The sequence below is a fragment of the Excalfactoria chinensis genome, chromosome 1 (assembly GCF_039878825.1).
Source record: "Excalfactoria chinensis isolate bCotChi1 chromosome 1, bCotChi1.hap2, whole genome shotgun sequence".
NCBI lineage: Eukaryota > Metazoa > Chordata > Aves > Galliformes > Phasianidae > Excalfactoria > Excalfactoria chinensis.
The window spans coordinates 165,352,071-165,371,073 of NC_092825.1; the positions used below are offsets into that span (position 1 = coordinate 165,352,071).

At 42.7% G+C, this 19,003-nt stretch overlaps 1 protein-coding gene across 6 annotated transcripts in view; it reads right to left on the reverse strand.

The window, feature by feature from the left end:
• Positions 1–17,251, reverse strand: part of WASF3 (WASP family member 3) — a 70,785-nt gene extending 53,534 nt beyond the window's left edge. For 2 of the 6 annotated variants that reach the window (XM_072334582.1, XM_072334537.1), the window contains exon 1: positions 16,436–16,539. The gene's annotated coding sequence lies outside the window, so the exon portion shown is untranslated. Of the gene's footprint in view, positions 1–3,093; positions 3,190–7,015; positions 7,137–16,435; positions 16,540–17,151 lie in introns of those variants that run through there. The other 4 variants (XM_072334553.1, XM_072334545.1, XM_072334563.1 and 1 more) reach the window with 4 other exon arrangements.
• Between the last annotated feature and the right edge of the window lie 1,752 nt (positions 17,252–19,003).

The window sequence follows — 19,003 nt, forward strand, 5'->3', positions numbered from 1 at the left end:
GCATACGTGACTAAAATTATGTCACAAAGTACCCTGTTATCATCAGTCATTTGAATTGAGTAATAGGATTATAAAGGTTGGAAGAGACCACTAAGATCACCTAGTCCAACCATCAGCCCATCAGCACCATGACGACTAAACTACACCCATAGCGCAGTTTAGGTTTTGCAGTCTTTCACAAGGAGCTTACCTTCCCTTCTAGCAACTCCTGTATCTGACTGAGCAAGGGAAACACAGAAACCTGGCAACCTCTCCTGCAACTGGAAGCTGAAAAATCACCCCAGTGATTTCCTGAGCACACAAGTTACAATTATTTATTCAGTTACGCTCATAGCTTGAGAAACAGCAGAACTGCTTTAGATCTAAACTGAAAAAATACATACAAAACATGTGTCTTTAGAGAATTAGCCTAGTTCAAGGTGACTGGAACTTTATAAAGAACTTAAACCCTCCAGTATCATGGCATTAGGATGACTGATGATATATTTACATCACATTAATCTTTGCAGGAAAAGTAACCTGTAGTAGCTTCCCCACACTAGCTACTTACTGCAGACCACTGCTCCCATCAGTTTCCTCAATGCAACAGTCTGTAGGGCTGCACTATATAAACAGAATCACTGAATCCACCCTCTGATGAATGAACTCTGCTCAGGTCAGCAACATGTGCAACCTACAGTGAAGGGAAGAATGCCAAGGATTACCGCATGGATGATGAAGATGAGAATCTTGCAGATTTTTCATGGTCAAATGATACCAAATATCCTGGCATTTATTCCAGCAGACAGTATAAATCCTTACACTGTTAAACAAAAACACTGGGACATGGCCTACACCAGGACACGGCCTACACAGGGACATGGCCTACACAGGGACACGGCCTACACCGGGATGTTTTGTGTCTCTTCTCTTTGACTGACATTATTCTGATTTATTTTTAACTAAAATATTAAACAAAAACCAGCAGAGAACACAGGAATGGAACACAATGAGAAAGTCCATAATATCTCCTTACGTATTCTATATTTAAAACAGATAACTATGATGAAAAATATATTGCAGATGCATGCAGTATGAGATAAAGGAAAATACAGCCTTAATAGTGCAAATCTCCATCTCCTAGCACAATCAAATATACATGCTTCCTTTTGAATGGATTCTCTTTTCCATAAGATCTCAGGGGAAAGGAATCCCAACAGAAGTCATTTAAATAAAAAAAAATGCACACATCATGTAGCACATCAGTGACTCCCCTGCCAAGCACATTTGACTTACAATGAATGATCAAATTACAGGAAAGCACTCAACAGTTTCAATAGGATACCATGTTAGAGATACAAAATGTATAACACTGAGTTCTGGATAGAAATATATACACAGCTGAATTGTGTTTAAAATCAGTGTTTTAAAACTTTCTAAACAGAACTCTTAGTATGCAAGCAATTTAAAGAACAAGCTATATGGCATACAGAGGATTACCTCAGAAATCCACAGAGGAAAAGGATTTAATGTAAAACATAACTTTTATACAGATTGAGGATTAAAAGTATTCGAACAGTAGGTCATCATCAAAATGGTGAAAAAAAAGGATTTTATGGTGCAGTCTGCTTTTATAGGATGGGAGGAAGGGTTTTTAAAACATGGTTTCATACATGAACATCCAAGACTTACTACTGTAGCTTGAATTAAAGCAGCAGCTGTTATTACATACATAGAAAAGGAAGTGTTTAAAATTTTCAGTACCAATTTGCCTTTAACATTTCCTGTACTCAGAAGCACACAACTAAAATCTTGCAAAATACTAAAGCTCTGTAGAAGTTACCTGGAAAACTCGAAGAGTTTCTGGGGTCTCTGAGGAGCAGAATCGCACATCAACAAGTGGTCTGAATGAAATACTTCTACACGCCATCAGGCACTATTCTACAGCAGAGCAATGAAAACAACTCAGAACCAAGCAAGGGGCTTTGTAGCGGCCCATCCTCAGCAGTTTTCATGAGGCTGATAAAGATAACTACAATATCACTTTGCTTTAGACTGGGTCTGAGCAAAATCTCAGTCCTCAACTCTGACATGACAGCAGCAGCACAAAGGAAGTCACAGTAGTTCATGATCTTCAGGTGGATTTAACTAAAGATTTAGTTGCCGCTGTCCAAACTCTGAGCCTCCAAAGACATCTAGAGATGCAGACTTAGAATATATGCTGTCCTTGGAGTGCGTAGGGTGATCTGTCCTCTCCTGAGCTCTCTAAAGATAGCTCCCTACCTTCCTGAGAATTGCTGAGATGGTCAGACTTCATTGCAGCATCTAGTGTATCCACTGCTATCAGTTCCTTCCAAATGAGTTTATGCTGCTGGAGTTTTGCTTTGAAGCATACAACAAATAAATTCATTGTCACTCATTGGATTATAGTAAAAATATTTACTGCTTGATTATATTAGACAGAAGATGTGTGCTGACCAGAAGCTAGAATTCATCGGTGGTTAAATACTTGTCTTTCTGTGATTTCACCATCTAGAAAAGACAGCCTGCTAAGACCATGAACCCTAATCTCCCTTAGCAATTCACATTAAGATGACCACAGGTATGCCAACATTTTCTCCCTCCGTTTCTTGCTTATGATCCCCTTCAGTCTTCCAAAAACCATCAAAATATTCATTCCAACCACATTTCCACTGACTCCATTGCACACCTTTACTGAAGAGTCTGAAAGTCACAAATAATGTATGTTGTTTCACAAGTTAAAGAGAATTATGGAATTGTAATTGTTGAAAGGGACCTCTGGAAATCACCCAGTCCAACTCCCTAGAGCAGGTTATACAGAAAAGGGTTACTCAGGAAAGCATCAAGGCAGATTTTTATTACCTCCAGTCAATCAGTTCACAATCCACCTCGCTGTTCACTCATCTATCCCACATCTCCTAAGCTTACCCATGAAGATATTACAATAGACGGCCTCAAAAGCCTTGCTGAAGTCAAGATACTTAGCATGTGCTGCTCTCTCCACATCTACCCAGCCAACCAAAACACCACAGAAGGCTACCAGACTGGTCAAGCATAGTTTCCTCTTGGTGAATCCATGTTGGCTACTCTTACCAGATTCTCCTTGACCAAGGGAGAGTTTTCCTTTTCACAGATTCTTTCTTATCTCCAGGGTCTGGCTTTCCTGAGGGACAGTTCTAGCAGTTAAGACTGAAAAAAAGAAATAGTTCAGTAAGTCCACCTTTTCAAACTTCCTACATTACCAAGGCACCCACCTCACTCAGCAGCAAACTCACATCCCTAGTCTTCCTTTTGCAACTGACATACTCAAGGAAGCCTTTCTTGCCCTTGACCTCCCTTGTAAGGTTTAATTGCAAGTGGGATTTAAGTAAGATGCAAAATACCTTAACCTTGGGGAAAAAATAAAAATAAATTCTTAGAAGTCTTGAAGAAGAGATACCTGTTTGCTGAAAGGCAGAAGCCATCAATAAGTCTGTATTAATTTTTTTCATTCTAAGAGCAAAAGCGACTCTCTACTACTAAGCAGAAAGGGAAAGAAAGCAGGCCACATGCCTAACATGATGCCATGCCTGCTAAGGAAAATCCAAAATAAGGGTGTGGCTTATGCTTGACAATTGAAGCAATCAGGTCTTTTGGTTATTACTGACCATTCTGTTGAAGAACAGGAAGAAGAGAAAGGACAGCAGAGAATCTGGCACAGGTTCAGATCCAAATCTTCCCCATCGCCACACAGGAACACACAGTGCTTTGGGGCTGCAGCTCCATATCCCAAAGGACAGAGACTGAGCAGCACAGCTGTGACAGAGCTTCCCTTCTTGCCTCACAGCTGCTTGGGGTTGGCGGAGGAGCAGCATAGAAACAAGCTGTTACAGAGAAGGGAGGTTCTGTTAAAAGTTTGAGAACTGCTGGTGTGAAGTGCATTATGTGTTTGCTCAAAAACACAAGCATGTGTGTTACGGCTTTAGGAAAGCCAGCAAGCAAAGGCACACCAGACTGAGAATTTGATGCTCATGTAGCGTTACGTTGTCAAGTTTGTGACTAAAATTCATTGTGGGGTGGTACATGTACCACATTCCCCTGAGCTGACCGTACACATTATCACATATTACAAAATTCCTGGAAATTCTGCATCAAGCACAATGAATTAAAGCAGTCTGAGGAGAAACGGAATCTTTTCCTTAAAAGCTCTTTTATGAAGAACCACTTTAAAGTACCACCTGATCCCATAGGCTACAGTTTTTCAAGAATAGTGCAGGAATGCCAGAAAGGCTTCTGTTTAAGAGTGGTGCATTATCAGATTAGCATGTAAATACTTAAGAGATCTGGACTGAAACCACTACTTTAAAAGGTTATCTTGCAGCTTCAAAGTAGATAAGTTGTTGTTAGGACAGCCATGAGCTCCATGTATAAGAAATGAAACCAAATAAACAGTCATGGAGGGAGGGAATCTTCCCAGTAGAGAGCCAGGATAACAATAACCAGCATCCATACAACAATCCTTGCCTTGATGTGGTTCACTGAGGACTGAGGTTTAAGACTTTACAACTCAGATCACTATAACCTTCCAGAAACAACCTTGCTGCTAGAGAAATACATGTCCTTTCCTAAGCAGATAAGCAAGTAAAACAAAGAGCCCACCACCAACTAGCAGTGATCCATCACTGGTAATCTCATAGGAGATGCACTTGTGAAAAAGCCAGGAAGTAAAATAAAAGGGATTAGCCAGACTTCAAGCAAAAGTATGCAAGACTACACTAAAGACATTTCCAGATTTCACACCCCTTCACAACTTTGCCACCTCTATCCCAGATGAGAACACTGATTTAACAGCTGGAAGAGATAATGCACTATCAACCCCAAGCACAAACAGCTCTGGAGAGATTTATTCATGCATTAGCAACAAAAGCTATTCAAAATAAGTAAAGAGTGGGTGAATACTAGTACTAGACCAGATGATTGATACATGAAGTCTCCTGACTACAAATAATCTCTTTGGCAGAGACTATGAATTAATAAGGAACTTCCTTCTTTCTTCACTTTCTTCTTAGCCTTTACAAGATCAGTAACCATTCTTGGATAAAATTGCTACACATCTCAATCTTACACAATTTGCTTAACTAACACTCCCTGTTGGTTTGAGTTGTTGCTTTTTTTTGTTTGTTTGTTTGGGAGGAGAGGTGAATACGGTTGCAGGGTACCATATCTGCCTCTGCTTTCCCCTCAACTACTTCATCCTTAAGGACCAGCTGTTCAATAGGTCACACTTTCTTACATTCAAAAACTCACTAGAAGTTGTTTCATGCCTCTAGAAAAACCATAACATGCAATTTTCCCACTTTGATCAAGTTAATTCTTTTCTTCTTTCAATGCTCTTTAAATTCCATTTAAATCAGCAAGTCCTGCATGCTTAGAAAACAGAAAATCAACACCATATCATACACCTAAAGACATGAGCAAAAAAGCAAAATTTTTTGATGAAATACTAGTAATATCATGCAAATTAATCCATAATAGGTTGAAATTACTTCTACAAATCTCGTCTTTCCTGCAGTAACATTCATGTTTTGTTCAAAGTTGATTTAGAAGACTCAAAAACACACTTCTAACAAAGGAACGCTGGTCCTTCAGGGTCTGTATTTCAATCAAGTTTTAGTTTCAAGGCTTCCCACATATATTTTACAAGGAGTTTGAACATCTCAAAGGGAATATGACCACTTAAAATAAGCATCAATTACATTGCCTGGTTTTCCTCCTCCATGTTCAACACCCATTTTTCCAGCCCTCACAGTTAAATCTCCCAATGTTCCCCACTCAGTGCCACAGCATATTATTTTTCTCCATTCTTACCTTCTCCCTGTAATTTAATGTGCCTAAAGTAACCTCTTTGGGTATCTGGAACTGCTATACATTGTACTTATTCACATGTAATACAGCATAAAGTTATCTTTTACCAACAAATGAAAGCTTTTCACCCTGTAGGCTGTCATCCCTTAGGTACATACAGCTTATTTCAGTGTATTTTCTATTGCTTCATTAACAGCAATAGTTCTAACCAAAGACAAATAAGAAGAGAGATGCTCAGATGGCACATATATAGCCAAAGGTTAAGTTAACTTTATAGTCACTTACAAGTAAATAAGCTGTCAATTTACAACTGAGCCTCAACATTTAATTTCAGCTTTGAAAAGTTCCAAAAAGATGCCTTGTTTTTGGCTGTGTGTTCTTCTGGAGCCCAGTAACTGCGCTAAGCAAAAACCTTGCCAGGCTATGATTAACACTTAGCAGTTCAAGGGCTAGCTGCCCTTGTTGTTTCAACCTCAACAATTAACTGTAATGACACACCATTACGTTTAAGCTTCCAAAAACCATTTAACATTTGATTCCACCGAAAACACTGTTTTACCACATTTTGAAAATAAAAGCATTTTTTCCTCATTTAAAGATCCATGATGATGCCAGACATATGCTTGTTTTCCAAACAACAACTGTTTAGAAGAGAGAATACTCTTTCTGATGTCCCTGCCAAAAACAACATTCTGTGGTTTAAAGATATCTGATAGTAGGCAGTTGGCTCAGAAGAAAGAAAAAGCATCTGTGGGCTGTGGGGAGTTTTTTTAACCAGAAATGGCACGAAGCAGAAGTTTACCACAAAGCAGTTCTCTCTTAAGGGGAATACTAGGTTATAAAAGAATGACTGAGAGGGAAGTAAAAGAAGAATTCAGAAGAAATCAGAAGAAATGCTTAGGAGAGAATCTGCAGCATGAGGAAGGGGAACAGAAAATCCACATGAGGAAGTGGCACGCAACAAAAGCGTTAGCAGATTCATCTTAAAATATAGGACAGAGAGGAAAAGATTAAACTGGGAGGTTTTCAGCTACTGCTGCCATGAGCAGAAGGACAAACCAAACCACCAGAACTTGCCCTTCAAAGGCGGTTATTTCACTGCTGCTGAGGTCATTTCAGATTAAGAGACGGAGAAAGCAGTAGAAACATTAAAAACTTCTTAAAGACTTACTTCTGTGCATTTCAGAAAGCCACAGTATTAAGGCAGTAAAGTCTCCGACTCTTGCTATAAACGAAAAGCAATCGCTTCAGTGGAGATGAGCAAGATGGGTAGGGTCTGCAGAATGGAGAGCCTGCAGAGAAACAAAGTGGTTGAGCCAAAGGAGACAACTCCAGCATGGAGAAAATAAAGACAGGTGCTGAATGCTGAAAGAAACTCTTGTGCCTGCTTCTCCCTGTAAAAAGGACAGTGGGCAAAGCAGGATGCTTTCTGTATACCTGCAGGTCTGTTTGTCCAGCACAGCCTGGTAAGCACCCTTCTACTATACAGATAACCTAGAACTAACAGTAAGCCACTTTTACTACTGAATCAAGACAAACTGCTTAAAATCTATTTTAGGGTTAACTGCAGCCCCCTTCCAGCTTTAAGTTGGCACATGAAGGCTAGAAGGAATTTCAATATTCAAGCCATGTGCAAACAAACAGTAATACATGCGAGCATCTTGAAATCCAGCACAGGAGTTGAAATAATCAAATGCAGGCTTCATTTGAAGTGATGTGCTATCTCCTCCATGTTTACATCTGTTTAAGCATTCAGAGCAGCAGTCAGCCTTTAGAAGAAAAACAGTACTTTCCCCGGAAGTAATTCTGCAATAAACCTATGCTGATGGAAGTTCAGCATAGATGGAGGATTTCAGCATTGGCTAGGTAGCTCAGCAGCAAAATGCAACTGCTACAAGAAAACAAGATAGACTAATTTTCACTAGAACTCCCATTCTAAATCAGAGTCTCAAACTCTTCATTTCTTCATTCACATGTGATGATATGTAGAAAAGCTTCACAAAGTGTTTCCAAAGGCTGTTTAAAGGTTCTAAATAAAACAAGCTCCCAGGCTTCGTCTTGTAGCCCAAAAGTCTCTAGTGCTGCTTGCTGGCCTGATAGGAAAACATCACCTTCATGGCACGCGAACAGCTTTGCTCAGCACTATGGAATAATGACCTTTTCCACCACAGGATTCCTAAATAAAGATTAAAATAAAACCAACAAATCCAATATTTGCTGGAATATAGTTAACATTCGTGAACATTGTATGTTTGGTACCCACCACTAATACAAGTTCTCCAACTACTGCTTATTACTAAGAAAATGACTGTCACTATAGAGATGTACAAGAACTCTGGGTTACTGAAGAACTGAAGGCTCAGGCTAAGAGCAAACTGCATATCATGATGCTAATTAATTTTCCAAGTCACGTGAATGCAGATGAAAATCTGCACCTTTACCAGCCTTTATTTTTTTGTTTGTTTTTTTGTTTTTTTGTTTGCTTGTTTGTTTGTTCTTCCTTTTTAAATGAAGGGAGTTCTGGATAGAAGGGCTCTATGCTGTTCACTTGCTTTAGCAGGACTCTCCATACAGCTGCACAACAGTAACACAAAGGCAAGGTCCTTACCTTACAGGAGGTTACAAACACAAGACAAAAGACAGTTTAGCCTTTCTCAACCTTCAAATGAAGGCATTGCAACACAGTTTCAGGCTGCGAGAAAAAAGCTACTGGAGAAGGATGTGTGAGCAACAGCTGCAGACAAAAACTATAACCATATGTGTAAATAAAGGGACAGTCAAACTCCAGCAGGCCATTACAATAACCAGGATAAGAATAAACTTCACCCTCAGATTCCAGTTGCTACAAAGAGCCCCTCTGCAGCAAGCGACGAGCAGGCAAAGGGTTAATGTGTCCAAGGAAGACAGTCCCGATGGTTACAGTTTATCTCCTGTTCTCTACTATAAATATGGCAGAGTTCCAGTAATTCCCAACTTATGCTCATTGTCCTTCACACGCAGTCTTAATTAACATTAGGTCCTTTTTGCATTAGCAGCCAGACTTGCATAAAACATTTTTGATGAGATTATACAAGCTTCTCAGTCTTCACTGATGTGGTGCTTTGTTCAGCTTCAGTTTCTATGAATTCCTGACAATAAAAGGAAATATTTTTGTCCTTTCAGAATACAGACAGATTAAGTTTTGTTACATTAGCACGCTGTTCTGCTTTGATGATCTAATCTGCCCAAGGATACAGACCCACAAGCATCTACCAGCCATAGCAGACAGCAAATTATTTGACTATCTATACTCGGTCTTTAAATAAATGAGTCTCCTCGTACACAGCACATAAAGGACAGCTGGAACTACAGTGTTTAAGAAAACCGTATCATCTTCTGTCCAGTACATCCCGTACAGCTCGTGCCCTGCAAATCACTTGTTGGTGAGGTGCTATCAACCCAGAACACTGAGCTTCACCACTGAGCTCAGGCAACAAGCAAGCAGGGACTCCTGCCATAGAGAAAAACTCCACTGACATTGTTAACGTGAAGGAAACATTTCTAACATGTCGTAGGTTAGAACTACCAGGCTCTCATATCAACACACACACTGCATGCGCTGTCTGTGGAAGTCCAGCCTCCAAAACACCATTACACTGTCAATGTCACATTGCATTTCCACTGCTGGTATGTTTGTGCCATCGATGACCTCTGCCTACATAACCTACCAGAACAATAAGATTGCTTGATAGGTTTCATAAACCAGGAAGTAAGCACATTTAATCCATAATATCACTGCACGCTCTTATCTATTTACTTGGCAACATAAAGGACAAGCTACTGAAGAAAAACATTGAAAAATATGAGAAGTACCAAAGTTGAACATCCTAAGAAAATCCAACATCACTCAATTCCCAACAAGCAGACAAAAGTGTTCCCAGAACCAAGAATCTCTGACACGTTAACAGCAGGGCAGTATTGCGTTAGATAGGAAAAAAAAACATGTATCCAAAAGATGAGGGCTTCTACTTGGGCAAATCCAACACACCTAGAAGCACACCCACAAAAAGTGAATACTTCAAGTGAAGATGGAGAAGCCTCCACACTGTGCTAGCATAGCCCCACTCCAACCAGCAGCTTGTTTCTGTAGTCAACTGCTTTGCAGCAACTACAGTGCACATAAGAAATGGCTTCACATGCTCAAATACCTGAAATTCTGACACCACCTCAGAAAGGCCAGATATTCAAGAAAAAAATCAGTAGAAAAAAAAGACAAAAAAAGGCCGAATGACAGCAAAGAGATTTCGCCACCCTTTGCCTACCTGAGAATACCAAGTAACAAGCTCGTGTAAAATTTGAAATGCCTGATCAATTATAACCATTGGTAGCAGCTGCCATGAAGTTGGAGAAATGTAACTATCAACTGCATTTAGATCATGCATGAAATAGCATTTTCACTATTGACAATATGAAATTTCCTTCCCAGTTTCAAAGTTCTGTCAAGCAATGTAAGACTGAGAGGACACGAAAAACTACGATACATACATCATTCTAAACAAAGTGCATATTCAGAGACCGAAAAGCACCCCCAGAACAGTCATGCTGTTTACAACTGTCAAACTATGCTTTTACAGCTGCACAGGAGGAAGCGATTACTGCATGAGCCTCCAAGGAAACCTCTGACACTTGAACTTAATGGTGATAAATATATTCAATTAATGTGAATTTATCTGTGCATACTGCTGCGCAAATAAATGATGCTCGATAGAGTCTTACCACAAGAAATCATTTTATAGTTTCTGTGTAGGGCCAACTTCAACAACAGGGATGTGCAGTAAAATGCTGTGCCAAAGAAACAGGAAAGCAGTTCTGATTTATGGAACTAGGGAGAAAATAAGTCAGGCCATAACTCTGTGCACCAGAATATTTTTATTCCAGGACAAGAAATAAAATGTATTTAAGTCAACCCAAAATGCTGTTTCTGACAGATTCATTGGAAGTTAGGACTGTGTCAGACAGATTACTCCTATTTACATCAATTAGAATGACCAGAAGATATGAACCCGGGGCAGATTCAAATTACTATCAATATCTGTATGCACTTTATGTGACTTACCAGGCCTTTAAAGGTTGCATCACATTGTGAAGACTATTACAAAAATCTAACTATTTACAGAATGCAAAATTAACTCAATAGCTAAAGCCAAAATACTTGTATGCTGACCACACGTCCAAGATGTTTACTTTAGTTACGTTACTATGTTCACTAATCCTTAAGTCAATTCTGTTACTCCGCACTCAAGTTTTCATGCCAATTCTTTCCAGTACTTCAAATAAACAATAAAAAAAGCAACAAAACAGCCACCTCTTGCCAGACAACTTGAAATTATGAATGATTAAGAGAGAACCAACACATTTTAAATATAGCCTGTTTGATAGTATGCAAATGCTGGGGAAATGTTTTTTGCTTTTGGCTGACTTCTGTGTTAAAAACAGACACAAGCATTAATCAAGTTCTATCTGAGTAACTTCTCTGCTTTTAAAACAAAAGATAATTAACTCAGAGTAACATCAGTAGGGATAACTCAAAAATAAAATCAACGTGGCATAAAGATAATCCACACCTTCAAGAATTGCATGTTGTCCCCCAGCCTTGATCCCTACAAATAAATCTGGCTACCAAACCGATAAGAGAACAAGCAGGTCATGTCACACCTGTACTCAACAGGTAGGAAGCTGCTCCAAGATCTTGAAAATGAATGACCAGAATGCTGCTCAATAGAGAACTCTACTATGAATAAATAAATAAATAATAGTGTTTGACCATAGACCTGGAAAACTCCATTAGTTTAATGGTTGAACATTTCAGTGGAAAACCGATTTGCCAAGTGTTTAAGAATCCCTGTAAATCCCTGCCACAAATGAAATTGGATTTGCCTTCCAAAGCACAAACAAATCGAATACACGCTTACCATACTAATAAGCCTTCACCAAAATTCGCCAGTAGTTTCATCTGACAAAAAATAAAGAAGTTGAACAAAATAAACTCTGATTTCACTGCTTTAAGTGACCACAAAGCCTACCCTTTTGAACTTCAGCTGCTCCTACTCACATATTTCTTTATTTCTTCCCAAACATTTTGTTCCTCCTTTCAGGAGGGGAAGAAATCAGTAGCATAAAACATTTCAGTTACTTGAGACTTGAGAGGGGTGAAAAACTACACCATTTCTGCAGTTACAACCACTCCAGTACAACATTTCAGAGGCTTTTACAGCAGGTTGGCTTCTGAACGGCTGGATCTAAATGCCAGCAAATGTGAAGGAAAGGAAAGCAGTCACACATTAGCGGTGAACAAATAAACGTGGTCTTACTTCATACTAATTCATCATTACCTCCAAAACACAGGTTAGGTTCTCAGGAGAAAACACGTGGTGTAGCAGTCCTGCTTTATGTAATTCTTATACACCAATTTTCATAAGTTACAAAAATTCTGTACAAGTCTGACATAGGGGAAGAGAAATAACCTCTACCTCTTCCTATTACTGCTCTTAAGAGAATAAGCAGTTACTTTTGAGCAGTCACTACTAGTGCCATCCCTGAGAAAAGGAACTTTCTGAACACAATGTGCAGCTGCATTTAACTCTGGAAGATACCTATTTCCAATCCGATACTTCCTTATACTGGATAACTTTAGAATTAGAGAACTAAGGGGCAGGATGGATTGCACCCTAGAGTGCTGAGGGAGTTGGCGGATGTGGTTGCCAAACCTCTCTTCATCATTTTTTAGCAGTCCTGGCTAAGCAGGGATGTCCCAGCAGACTATAGGCTGACAAATGTGATACCCATCTTCAAAAAGGGCCGGAAAGATGATCCTGGTAGCTACAGACCTATCAGTCTCACCTCAGTGTCTGGGAACGTTATAGAAAGGATAATCATGGGAGTCATTGTGGGCCAGTTAAAGGTCAACTGCAGGATCAAGCCCAGTCAGCATGGGTTTACGTATGGTAGATCCTGCCTGACAAACCTGATTTCATTCTATTACAAGGTGATCCGCTTAGTGGATGAAGGTAAGGCTGTCGATGTGGTCTACCTGGAATCCAGTAAAGCCTTTGACGCTGTCCCCCACAACATCCTCGTGGAAAAGCTGGCTGGCTGTGGTTTGAATGGTCGTACGCTCCGCTGGGTGAAGCACTGTCTGGATGGTCAGGCAAAAAGAGTTGTGTTCAGTGGAGTTAGATCCAGCTGGCAACAAACAAGTGGTGTCCCCCAAGGCTCAGTACTGGAGCTGCTTCTAGTTAACATCTTTATTATTGATCTTGATGAGGGGATTAAGTGCACCCTCAGTAAGTCTGCAGATGATACCAAGTTGGGAGGGAGTGTTAATCTGCCTGAGGGGAGAAGGGCACTGCAGAGGGACCTGGGTAGACTGGATCAATGGGCCAAGTAAACTGTATGAGTTTCAGTAGGGACAAGTGTCAGGTCCTGCATTTTGGTCATAACAACCCCAGGAAACCCTACAGGCTTGTGGAGGAGCACCTGGAAAGCTGCCTGATGGAAAGGGACCTGGGCGTACTGATGGATGGTCTGCTGAATATGAGCCAGCAGGGTGCCCAGGTGGCCAAGAAGGCCAATGGTGTCCTGGCTTGAATCAGGAATGGTGTGGTGAGCAGGACTAGGGAAGTCATCCTGCCCCTGTACTTAGCACTGGTGAAGCCTCACCTCGAGTACTGTGTCCAGTTTTGGGCACCTCAGCACAGAAAGGACATGGAGGTGCTGGAGCAGGTCCAGAGAAGGGCAACAAGGCTTGTGAAGGTCTTGGAGAATATGCCCTATGAGGAGAGGCTGAAGGAACTGAGGCTGTTTAGTCTGGGGAAAAGAAGGATGAGGGGAGACATTATTGCTCTCTTCCAGTATCTGAAAGGTGCTTACAGTGAGAGCGGGGCAGGTTCTCTTCTCACTGGTAACAGGTGACAGGACGAGGGGAAACGGCCTCAAGTTGCACCAGGGTAAGTCTAGGCTGGATATCAGGAAAAACGTCTTTACAGAAAGGGTTGTTAAGCACTGGAATAGGCTGCCCAGGGAGGTGGTTGAGTCACCATCCATGGATGTGTTTAAAAACTGTTTGGATGTGGTGCTCAGGGACATGATTTATCAGTGGGTTGTTAGTTAGGGTACTATGGTTGGGTTGTGGTTGGACTCAATGATCTTTAAGGTCATTTCCAGCCTGAGCAATTCTATGATTCTATGACGTTAGCCAAGTGAAAACACCATCTACCCATCCACACTGTCAACAAGTTCTTTGTATCAACCACAAGAACTCGAAAACTTAACTGCTGCGACCCATAGATTAGGTGAGATACCGATAGAACTTTGAATGAAAGAGATCATGAAGTGCTGTGTTACAAAATCTATTTCAAACTCAGTTACAAGACTGTGTTGCAAGCACACAGCAACTAAATACAAATCCGTAAGAACAGACTTCACTGGTACAATTCTTTTTCATCCATTTCTTGCTGTAAGCAGTCAAGAGCTTTGGAAAATGGTGCTGTGGGAGGGTTCAAAAGAACTAAGATTTAACTGAATACATTTATTTCAGAATCACAGAACATTTAAAACTGGGAAAAAAAATTTAAGATCATGTAGTCCAGCTGTCAACCCATCACCACATCAACCAAACCACATCCCTAAGAGCCACATCTACGTAGTATGAGATAAGCAGTTCTCTCCAGCAGTCTTCACTACTCCATTCACCCTTCTTTCTACCAAGACTGAACTGTCTACACAGGAAGTTCAGACAACATGGGAATACTTGCACAAGCACAAGAGCTAATCCACTGTCCAGGTGACACCCACACAGCAACTTATGTGCTCATCTGCTATTAGCTCTTCTGTAATTCTCTGCAGTATCTGCTGGGGTTTGTCTTTTTTTACCAACACTGCCCTACTAATCACTGCATACACGGAGCTTTGAGCTAACATTACTATCATCTGTCACACCCGTGGCTTTTCTTTCTCTTTCCTCTGCGGAGGAATATTGCCTGCAGACACTTATTGTTTCATATAAATACATGGTACGTTTCCTCTCACTGAAGAACAAACCATATATATCTGAGCTAATCCAGTCAACAAAGAACAACCAGAAGCATAAGAAGTTCTTGTTAGCTCTCCTAAAATCATTATCATTGTTTACTTAAGGTACGTGGTACAGACAGGGCATGTTCTTAAAAACAGAGCAGGTCTATCCTGCTATTAACTATAGAGAACAGTATGAGCTGAAGCATATCAACTGAAACCTGAAGCCTGGTTAACTTACTCCTGCTATGAAAGTCTCTTCTTAAAACACAAGCAATTCTAATTCTGAAATTAAGTCATTTTTAATGACTTCCACAAACAGAAAGATTAGCAAAGACCACACAACTTCCGTAACTATTGTGTATAATCAAGACTATTGTTTCAGCATCCGATTAAGAAGTGTTTTCTAATCTGCTTTATATGAAGAAAATAGCTGTGGAAAAGGAGAAGATAAAGGACCGACTCGGTTATTTCACGTACAACAAAAGCTCTCCATTCACTGCCCAGTAACCACATTCCCACTTCCACAAGCCGTGCAAACACCAAAAGACCCCACCGAAGTCACCCCTCAGCCAGCAGGAAGAAGAGTCTGCTTTGCACAGCACAACCTCGGAACACTCCTGGAAACAGACCTTGCTTCCACGATGCTCAGCAGGAATGCAACCCAGTCGCGGTGACAGGCTGGACAGCTGCTGATAAAGCATCCTTCTGGCAGGACCTACTCGAAAGCCACATTCACAGAGCAGGAACGACTTGGGGCCTTTATTTCAGTGCAGGCAAGTGACGGCCCTTCCACGTTTGTCTGTTTTCTCTTTAAATGCCAAACTAAGTTAGCCCTAACTGCACAACACCTAACAAAGCGCATTTCCACAGCTCAAATACAGGGTTTAATCCTTTGGAAACTTAAGTTTGCAAGCGCTGCAACTTGTCACTTCATCCTTACCGGCTACAACTCGCCCATCGCTCTGCCTAACAGCCCTACATCGCACTGATCACCAGCAGCCGGCTGGCTCTGCTCCCGAGATGCGGGCTGTGGAACAGGGCAGCGCGCTGAACAACTACAGCCGTAACGTTACTCCATTACTTCATCCGCTCCTCCAAGCAGCACCGCGCTACCAGGGAAAGCACCGTCTCAGGCCAAGTCAGAACAGCACCGCTACCTCACGCGAACACAAAGCTTTTGGATTCCCCACGTAAAGCTTTAAAGACGAAATGACGAGCCCAGCCCGGCACGACAACGAAGCACAGCCCCCCCTGGGACATGAAGTGCCCCCAAGTCCCGTCTGTCTCAATCCGGCCCATCCTCCCGGCCGGCAGGACTCTCTCCCGCTGCTGACAGAAGCGGCACAAAGCCGCTCGTTCACACGCCGCGTTCCCATTCCCGCACGGAGCGCAAATCCGAACCGCTTATGCTCGCGAAGCGCGTTCCGTCGGGGAACCTCACACCCGCATCCCACAGCCGGCGTCGGCCCCACCGCACGGACCTCGGCTTACAGACCACCGCCGGGGGAGGGCGGCGGCGGCGCGGCCCCTCACCCACCTGACGCCTCGCTCCGTCCCATCCCGCGCCGCCGTCCCCGACAGCCGCCACCGCGCGGAGCCTTCCCGGGCTGAGCCGCCGCGGCCCCGCCGCCCCGCCCCTCGGCCGAAAGCCCCGCCCCCTCGCCTCCCCCTTTGGCCCGTGCCAAGAGGGGCGGGACAAGGGCGACCCGTAGCAGCCATTCTCTCGCCGCGCACCTCGTTGATTGGCGTGAAAAGCATCCAATGGAAACGCCGGGAGGGAGAGTCGCGCTGTCAATCAGCGGCCCCCACCTGGGGCTCGCAAGAGGGCTGTTGGTGGGCTGCCGGCCCTCCGCTTCTCACAGGGTTAGGAAGGCTGAGCGGGACTCCGCGCCCCGCAGCCCGGCCTCGGGGTGCCCGCGGGCCCGGAGGCGATCTCGGCCGTCCCTCAGTCTGTCTCCCGCCCCCTCCCTCCCTCCCGCTGGCGGCGGGCACCCCGCGGCCGTGCCCTCGCCCTCCGCCCGCCCTGCTGACCCACTTCCCAGCGAATCCCAAGTGCGGGCCCCAGCCGGGCCTGCGCCCACCCGCGCTGAGGCCTGGGGCCTGCGGTGGGGGCCGGGGCTGTGCGAGCCGCAGCTGCGGCGCGGCCCAGACAATGTCCCCACTCCGTCCTTTGTGGCGATCCCAGGAGCGGGGCTTTTGTCGGTCGCCTCGAAGCTTTCAGAAAAGAAAAAGAAAAAAAAATCCCGACGTTACCATGTGAATGAGCTTTCATTCAGGGGGCGCCGAACAATCGCCTCCGGACTTCAAACGGCTCGAATGAGCCCGGCTGGAAGCGGGCTGGTCGGAGCCGCCCCGAGTCAACCGTGCGGGGCATCACGAAGTTTGCTCAACTCCTGCGCAGCAGTCGGGCTCACGGGCAGCTCCGGAGAGCACGCGGCGCTGGGTGCTGCTGCATGGGGGGGAAAATGATCCCAAATCGCCGCAATCGGCCGTGGTGAGAAGCGGCAGCTTGAGAACCACTGATGTAATCACGGGAGGTTATATGGCAAAAGCATTAAGCCGTGCGGCTTTACTCGTGCTTTGTAGTGCAGATGGTGACGGCGTTAAGATCGCGGGCAAAGCAAACACAGAGGAGTCACCGAGTAACAAAATGCTAACGAAGGGAGCCACGGTCTTATTCTTCAGCGTTAAGGGCTCGCCTGCACACAGTCATAAGGAGATAAAAGTCACTGTGTTAGAAAGGAGGCTGTTTTCCCTTAGACATGCAGCGGGAAAGAGGAAACTCTTCAGAGACCGCAAAATAAAAGTGATGTTAAGTGACCTTGCATTGTTAAAGCACTGCTGCATTAATGCTCATTCAGTGGCAGATTTTTCCATATTGAAAATGAGCTCTTGAGGTTGAAAAAAAATTACTAATTTCAAACAGACCTGTTGCTACCAGTTGTTTTTTTTCCTGCTGTCAACACAAGCAAGTGTCCCGTGTGATAGAAGATATCAGGGAGTGTTTGCTCTGTTCCACCTGTGTTCCAGTCCCTTGGATTTCTTCTCAGCTTTCATTTTTCTTCTCTCTATTCGTGACGTTTCAGCACCCGTAGCTATTTTTAATAATATCTAAATCTTGTGAAAATGCAACTCAGGCATAGCTTTATTCATGCAATTTTGCCCTTGTCTTGGAATTTGCAAATAAGGCAGATCTATTCGCATTTAATTTGCACTCAAGTTTTCATTATGAGACCAAAAAATAAAAGGAAAAAAAGTGGTAAAATTATCTTCAAGAGATGATTCTATCAGCTTCTGTCTAACTGTTAATATTTTCAGGTAAAATGATGCTGCAGAAAAGCCCTGTGAAGCCAATAGATTCAAGTTTGGACTGATGCACCGAGCGATGTCCAGGATTGATCGTTCTGCTGTTAATTTCATTTGAAGGCAGAATGAGGCTTCGGGGAGTAATGAAAAGGCAGAGTTACTGGAGACCAAAATCAAGCTGGGTTAGCGGAAGTGGGCATGAAATTTTCCTAACAGTGCTTACACTGACTTAGATGGGATTTGTAAGGACTTCCTTTTCTTGTGTAGTGGATTTCACTCAAAAAAAATGTGCAGCATGTGAAGAAACAACCTTTAGCAAGTTTTATACTTCTTGTTGCTTCCTGCCAAAGACTGTGATTGAGAAATCTTTCTGTCTTTCAGGAAACACCGAGTTGCTGAGTAATGTTAAAATAAATGATGTTATGCAAATGATTTACGGTGCCACCAATAATCATTACAGCATCTCTTGATTATTAATGGAACGTTGATAGGCCCCTGAAGAGTTTCTTGCTGAATCAGCTCTTGCAATAAATTGCTTTGCCTCCAGCCACAGTCCCACCCTACAGAAAGGGCCTCCAAGTTGTGAATGAGGCAATTGATTTAGGACAGCCAGAAGATATATGCACTGTGCAACAGAAGGTGCTTCATGAGTTACTATGTCTCTCTTAATGGAGTTTCTTTTCCATTAACGCAAAACTATTTAGCCTTGATAAGTCTGTGTGAGTATTTCTTATGCTACTCACATACTCATTATTACATTCATTATTGATATTTTCATTCTATTAGTATTTTTCAGGAA